This window comes from Mastomys coucha, unplaced genomic scaffold (assembly GCF_008632895.1).
Source record: "Mastomys coucha isolate ucsf_1 unplaced genomic scaffold, UCSF_Mcou_1 pScaffold1, whole genome shotgun sequence".
In the NCBI taxonomy this organism is placed as follows: Eukaryota; Metazoa; Chordata; class Mammalia; order Rodentia; family Muridae; genus Mastomys; species Mastomys coucha.
In genome coordinates this window covers 23,239,738-23,247,676 of record NW_022196891.1, presented here as the reverse complement: position 1 = coordinate 23,247,676, position 7,939 = coordinate 23,239,738, and the positions used below count along the sequence as shown (strand labels likewise).

Sequence of the window (7,939 nt, the reverse complement as noted above, 5' to 3'; positions counted from 1 at the left end):
CCTCCCTCCTTCCCCCCCTCCCTCTCCCTCTCCCTCTCCGTCTCTGGCTCCCTCTCCCCCTCTCTCTCTCCCCCTCTCTGCTCTGTAAGAAGATCTTTTTATAAGGATCCTTTAAGAATACCCTTTCACACAAGAAGAGTGTTCCCAATAAAAATGAGGTGGTTTTTTTTTTTTGGATATTAAAGTGTTAAGTAACTAGAAAAAGAGACTCACGTGTCTCTGAATCTATGTGTGTGTCTGTGTGTCTGTGTATATATTTGTACATGTGTCTGTGTCTCTAAGTGTCCGTGTATGTCTGTAGAGTTGTCTGTCTGTGTGTGCCTGTGTCTATGAGTATATTTGTATGTGTGTATTTTTGTGTGTGTATAGTTGTCTCTTTCTGTGTGTATCTCTCTGTGCCTGACTGTGAGTGTGTGTTCCTATGTGTGTGTTTGTGTCTGAATGTGTGTACATGTGTGTGTTTGTGTGGATGTCTCTCTCTCTCTCTCTCTCTCTCTGTCTCTGTGTGTGTGTGTGTGTGTGTGTGCGTGGGGGGGGCATGCACTCTTCTAAAAAGCAAAAAGGAGAAGAAAGAAAACCAGGCCCTCCTCCAGCACAGTCCCCCTGCAACCTCTGACCTGCCTGCCTCTCCCCTCCCCAAAGCACTATTATCCTCTGACTTGAGAAGCTTTGTGGGCAGGAAAGGGCAAAGCCAGGGCTGGCTCAGAGGCCCAGGACTCTGATGGCCATTTGGGTAAATGCAGGCAGGGAGGCTGGCGACTCTCCCTCCTTCTAGGGCATCTTTGAAGAATTTCCTTCTGTGTCTGGTGGCTACGGAAGCTATTGTGAGCAGGTGGGGGCAAGGGTAGGCTGAGCCCCCGAACCTCAGTGAGCTCCAGGAACTATGGGGGACAGACTGTCAATGTGATTCAGGCCAGGCTTTCCCAAAGGCACACATCACACACTAGGCTGGCTTTCTCCCAGGAGAAGGTTAGCAGCTGCCCCATCCTCTTCCTTTCCTTGGTGGGATTCAGTTGATTTGTACTGACCTGTCTATCTCTAGTGCTCTTTTTCTTTAGCCGGTCATTGGCTGCAGATTGCTTGCTTTCTAGTTTTCAAATCCCACAGATCCCTTGTGGCTTCCCTTGGTTTTGGTTCCAGGTAGATTCCATTTTCAGGTTAAAAGACGTGCGAGTCACAACCCTTAGGTTAATGAATTTATAACCTGGGCTCTGGCTGGATGCCTGGCTACTGCCACACATGGGATCTTTGTAAAGTCTTAGTTAAGGGACGAGGATGCCCCCACCCCACCCCACCCCACCCCTGCTGCCCACCAACCCCTTCCCTTTCCCCACCTCCTCTCTTTCTCAGCCCTTTTTATCTGGGGCGAGCAAAGTAGTTAAAAATGTCAAACTCACAGTGTGCACTGTCAACAACACAATGAGAGGCCTGAAATTCCTTCAAGTTCACAGTGATACTTTATACTTACATTGGGCCTTTCATCAAGTGCTTCCCAGTGTTTGAGCAAGCATTAACCCTTTCTGTGCCCGCTGGGGCTGTACCCGGCACCTCGTACCAGGAGAGAAGATTGCTGACTAAGGAGATAGCTATTTTTCCTGGAAGAAACATCACATCCCAGGCAGATTCTCAAAGGTGGACATTTAAGCTCTCCAGTCAGATCTGTCCTCTCTCCAAATGTCCTCAGTGTCCTGTTTGTATCCCCAATTCAATAAACAGATGGTGCCTGCGTTGAAGACACCAGCAAGGAGCCTCTACTTGTCCAATAGTGAAAGAGAAAGCGTCTGTTAGCGTGATCTTTGACATACCATTGCGTGAGTAATCTGAAGTCACAGGAGTTAGCCTCCTGACCTTTACTTTAGGGTTTGCTGCTGTTTTGGTTTGATTTATAAATGTGGGCCACCTAACATCTGCATTCACTGAACCCCGTGAACGTCTTTATCCAATTATCCTTGGGGCTGTTGCTTGGCACCCATCTCGGCTTTTCCGAGTTATATTTTATGTACCTACTTTGTGCCAGAGATAATCTGTGGTGGGAAATGGGTATCAGGAGATTCACGGACTGTGGTATTCTTTCCTAGGGAACCAGCCTATCTCTAGATGGTTCTGTGTTATCCACGCCGGATTATAAACCAGGAAGTCACGGTTTACTTCCCTGTTTATAACCAGCGGTAGAGCCGTGGGCTCATCACGGAGATTCTCTAAGTCTCCAGAGACTTTCCTTCACCAAAGCACACCGATTTCCTTGGTGATTCCAGGCCACAACTTATAATCTCATTTGCTTCCTATTTCTGACTATACCAACTTCCAAGTCAGTCTGGCAGGTCATAGGCTGTCTCTTAAGCCTTTAGGAGAACTGTTAGATTCTTGAGGAAAAATGTATACTGAAGCAGGGGGAAGACTAGTTACTGAAAGAAAGCAGTGGGAAACATTTAAATACATACTCTGCAATGTTTTTCACCCTCCCCACCCCTGGTTGGATTCTGCCCCTCTCAAGATGCACAGAGAACTTACTCCATCAGATATTCTGTGAGCGTCCTGTGAGTCTGACTGGCATGCTGTCTGCACTTGTCTCTGAGGTCACAACGTTATCTCTTTTTGGAGGAAGTAAGGGACCAGGCCGGTTTCCTTATAGGAACAGAAGTCACACTCCTCTTGAAAGTTTGGTTGAATGTCTGCTACCACATGCATGCCTACAGGACTAGGATTGTGGTATTTAGTGTTGGATACAGGCTTCTACTTCCAATGATTTACTATTCACCTTGGCATAAGACTTCTTTTCTCGCCGGGCGGTGGTGGCGCATGCCTTTAATCCCAGCACTTGGGAGGCAGAGGCAAGTGGATTTCTGAGTTCAAGGCCAGCCTGGTCTACAAAGTGAGTTCCAGGACAGCCAGGGCTACTCAGAGAAACCCTGTCTCGAAAAAAAAACAAAAAAAAAAAACAAAACAAAAAAAACCCAACCAACCAACCAAACAAACAAACAAAAAAAAGGACTTCTTTTTGCAATATGTACATCCAGTGGGACCTAGGGTTCTTGGGACACAAAGGATCTAGGCTATGCCAGCACACAGAGGGCTCCTTGGGACACAGGGAATCTAGGTCCCTGCAGATATGGACAAATATAAGCCCTAATGGTCATGGAAAGGTCTAGGTGAGCTGGGATACAGAGGGATCTAGGCTCCTGGAGGCACTGAGGGATCTAAGCTTCTGGGAATATTGTGGGATCTAGATTCTCTAAGTCACTGAAGGGGTAAGCCCTTTAGCACACTGAGGGATCCAGTATCGTAAAGTCACTGTGTCTCTGGGTTCCTTAAGACACTGGAAATCTAGTCTCCTTGGGACGTGGAGGGATCTAGGCTTTTGGGAGTGTTAAAGAATCTTGGCCCCTTAGAGCACTGAGGGACATAAGTGTCTCAGGACACCTCGCACTGCTGAATCTTTAACTGGCTACTAGTATGATCCCGAGAGTATTGAAATGGCCTATGCCACTGGGATTCAGGTTCCTCTGCTGTGGTGCAGGTGGTGTGTGATCGAGTGAGTTAGTTTAGGGTAACTAAAGGCTGTCCTTAAGTAAATGCACACAGAAATGCTTGAGAAATGGTTATTGTGGGGGGAATAAAGGAGTAGAGGAGGGTCTGGAGGTAGACACTCACCGTGCAGACATGATCTTTGTAGGTCTCTCTAACTATGACATCACCACCAGGAAGCAGCGTGTAGAATCTTCAGTTATTTTTTTTTTTTTTTACACCATGCACATTTGAGCACCATCTTTGATTTTTTTTTTTTTTTTTTTTTTTTTTTTTTTTAGGAATTTTCCAGTTGAAGACAAAACATTTCCATGTAAAGATTCCAATGTTAAGATATCACAAAGGAAACAAACAGTTGAATCTTCCTGTCATCTTAGGCCTAGTGGCCCTTGACAGGTGAGTGCAGGCCTGAGAGGAGAGAAGACATGTTCCAAGGAGGGTGTGGGATACAGGAGCAGAGGGTGGTCCAAGGCCCCTCAGCCGGTGCAGGTGATTTCTGCAGCATCAACGGTTACCTGACTGAGACAGGGGGAGAGGACAGGCTGTCTCCCATGCACCCTGACAGTTTCTTTAGCTGTTTTTATACAAAGTTGTTAAGTCAGGCTATATATTACGATTTAACTCTGACTTGGGAAAGTCTGGTTCATGTAATCATCAGATGACTCCAAATGTTCATTTAAAAAGAATCCAGCCTAAAGTCAGGTCATAAGTAGGCCAAAAGAAAAAAAAATTGAGATCGTAGGGGCCGAGGGAAAGTCTCAGTGGGCAAGAGTGCTTGCTGTGTAGCTGAATCCAGATCCCTAGAACCAAAGTAAACAAACAAACAAAACAAAACCAAAACTACTGTAGCCATGTGCAGCTGTCCAGACTGTGGTCCCAGCTCTGGTGTGGGTGTGGAGTGTCACAGGAGGCTTGCTGGTGTTTGGTGGCCACTCAGCCTAGCCAAAACAAAACAAAACAAAACAAAAAATGATGAGCTGCGGATTGATGGAGAGATTTTGTCTCAGAGAAATAAAGGAGGAAGGAGAAACATGGCCGTGCTTTGCTGCCTTCTGCATACGTGACCATAAGAGCATGTAAGCATTGTCAGGCATGGTGCCATATACCTTTAACCTCAGCACTCGGGAGGAAAAAGGTTCGCTGATATTTAGGAGTTTGAGTCCAGCCTGGTCTACATAGTGAGTTCCAGGACTGCCAGGGCTACAAAGTGAGACTCTTTCTTAAAAACAAACAAGTTATATAAGTACAAACATCCGTGCACATGTGTAGACACATAGCACACACACATATACACACATATGTACACCACACATACACACACACACACACACACACACACGCGCGCGCACACACACACACACACACACACGCACTCCTCCCTCAATCAAAAAAAGAACATACAGGAACTATTCTTTTCCTCCCTCTCTCTCTCCCTTCCTCTCTCTCTCCTTCCCTCCCTCCCTCCATCCCTCCCTCCTCCCTCCCTCCTCCTTCCCTCCTCCCTTCCTCCCTCCTTCCTCCCTCCCTTCCCCCTCCCTCCCTCTTTGCATCCTTGTTTGCTTTCCTTGTGGTTTTGAAAGCACTGCAGACCTGAGATAGCTCTTCACTGTGGAGTAGGATCATTCCTCGATCTGCTTTCCCTAGAAGACTGGAAATAGCACCTGGAACCCTGTTTCACCTTGGCGAAATTTCCAGCTGTTCTTTTCCTTGAGCTTTCCCCTCCCTCGTATTGCAATGCCGAGCATCTAAACGAGCTTAGACTCCACTGACTCCATTCTAGAACCTCCAGCAGCTTAGAGAAGCGATAGACCCGGGTTCCGCATCACCAACCCAGGCCTCTGAAAAACTGCAACGCTCCTCCTTCGAAAGGATCCCCTGAGCCATCCTTCCAGCCGGGCTGTTTTAACACTCGCAGTGGGGTAGACTTTTCTCCCGCTCTCTGGAGCCACCATTATGTTAGAGAAGCCATAGCAAGGAGCAGGTCAGACCTGCGTAACTACAAGTCTTCTGCTATCTGCCTGTCCAGCTCACTGGCAACCAGTCATCCAAACAAAAGTGGCTCATACTTGTCTCTCTTAAGGAGCCGTATGTCAAAAACATTGCTCAGGGGAAAGGTCAGCCTTCCATGTTCCAAACACTTAACTCCAATCACTTTGTAACGTGGATAGAGTCCAGTGCGCTGGCAAATGAGTCCTTAAGTGTAAGGGGAAGGAGTTGGTCTTTAAATCAAAATAGAAGACTTAGGACTCAGCCTCCATTGTTTGGGACAGGGTCTCTCATTATTCACCACTGTGTATGCCAAGCTAACTGGCTGATACAGTTAACCAAGCTAACGAGATTTTGAGAATTGCCTCCTTTCTTGCTATAGTCATACTAGGATTACAGATGTGTGCCAGCACGTCTAACTTTATGTGGTTCCCCTGGATCTAAACTCAGGTCGTCACAGTTCCACGTCTTGACCCACAAAACCTCTTCCCCGGTCTGCCTGTCAGGTTTTTACTGAGCATCTGAATGTCAGACACTTGGTAAAGAAACAGCAAAGTTACCTTGAGATGCAGTCTAGAAATTGTACCATAATTAAAAGCCTTTTTACTCTTACTTATTTATTCATTTATTGATTGGCTGGTGGTTCATTTGTGTGTGTGCATTCATGTGCACATGTATGTACATGCACACACTCATACTAGGGCCCATGTGTGGAGACCATAGGACAACTTGCCAGAGTCAGTTCTCTTTTTTTTTTTTAACTGTGTGAGTGCTGGAAATGGAGCTTAGGTTGTCAGGAGTTTGATGGCCACCATCTTTACCTGTTGATCTGTCTCTCCAGCCCTCATGATTTTATTGTATTACCATCTCAAAAAAAAAAAAAATAAGAAAAGGTTATAATGACATAAAATTTCCCAAAATCTCTTCCATTTGTACCATTCATAAAGATACAAATGGAAGAAATCATCGGGTGGAGGTGGTCACACCACACAAATAGGAGTGAAAATTCTCCTCCTTCACTTCCCACGAGCGAGTATCCACTGTAACAATGAGCATTGTTCCCTGAGTCCGGTTCCAAATTCTCTGCTGCTCTCTTCCATGCTCATTCCACAGCATCAGTGGCCTCTGCCCCTGGAGCACAGCTTCCTTAGTTTGTTTCATCTCCCATTCCTGCACGCACGGCCTGTTTCTACCTCATCAGGCTGCAAACGACAAGGCAGAGACCACCACGCTTGCCTTCACATCTTGCTTTACTTTGTGAATATTTAAAGGTTCACTATGGAAAAGAAGAATTGCTGGTTTCATGAGTTTATATTCTTTTTAAACTGTTTTAAAATTTAATTAATTAATTAACTTGATTAATGAGGTCTAATACAGTCCAGACGTGCCTCACCTCACTATGTTGCCGAAGAAATGAACTTGAACTTCTGCTCCCCTTGCCTCCACTTCCAAAGGCTGGGATCATGGAAGTTCACCAGTGGGCTAGCTTGCAGTGCTGGGGATCAAAGCCAGCACCTCATGCGTGTGAGGCAAGCAGCCTACCATCGGCGCTGTATCCCCAGCTCTTCATGGGCAATTCTACCCGGTCACACTGTAGTAAAGATCCTCTAGAGACGGATGAGACACGTCATCGTTGGTTCTTATATGAAAGGGGCACAGGTGATGGTCTCGAGATCCTAGTAAATCAACAGTCAGTTGCTATTCTGGCAGAAGATAACTTTCAGAAGTGGGATGAGTGCAGCTGGAAGCAAAGAGCTAGATGTGAATCGTTGTTTTCCAAGTCAGGGAGACTGCTCAGTCTAAACATAGACCCCCATCCCCCTGGGATCTGCTGCCCTCCTTCCTGTCTCCACCCTTAGGGACCACCCCACTGCATTCTGTCCAGGATTCCCTATAGCTGCGACCCGGACGTAAACAAATAAACAGCTCTTACCAGACAACTGCTGCTCTTAATGACTTTCAAAGTGGGTTGGGGAGACACGCACGGAGATGAAAAGAAAAACCCTAAAAATACAAGTCAGTGTATAAAAAGCATCCGATACATATAAATAGCAGGGGCAAGGGAGGGAGGAAGGCTGGGCGTTCAGGCTTCATGGTAGGGACTCAGGTTGGATTTGGAGACCATCTCTAGGTGGAAGCTGGGGGGTGGGGTGGCAGAAAGCAACTCTGAAAGTCACAAGAACCAGCGGGTGGAGGAGGTAGAGGGCAGAGGGACACACAGGACAAGGAAGCCTTACTTCTCTTTTGGTGGTTGAAAGGGAGTGGAATCTACAGGTTTGCAGTGTCATGTGGCGGCTGTTCAAATTCCTTTTTTTTTTCTATCTTACTGTATAGTGTGTGTGTGTGTGTGTGTGTGTGTGTGTTCGTGAGTGTGCTCACATGCAGGCACCTGTCTGTGTGCAAGCACTCATACGCAGGAGTACACATG

The 7,939-nt window shown here is 46.5% G+C and overlaps 1 protein-coding gene across 2 annotated transcripts in view; it reads left to right on the top strand.

Annotated features, from left to right (window-relative positions):
- Nckap5 (NCK associated protein 5) overlaps positions 1-7,939 on the top strand; it is a 903,226-nt gene that overhangs the window by 70,112 nt on the left and 825,175 nt on the right. Inside the window, exon 1 of one of the 2 annotated variants that reach the window (XM_031380939.1) lies at positions 3,815-3,921. The exons of the other annotated variant lie outside the window; for it this stretch is intronic. The gene's annotated coding sequence lies outside the window, so the exon portion shown is untranslated. Of the gene's footprint in view, positions 1-3,814; positions 3,922-7,939 lie in introns of those variants that run through there. 2 annotated transcript variants of the gene reach the window in all.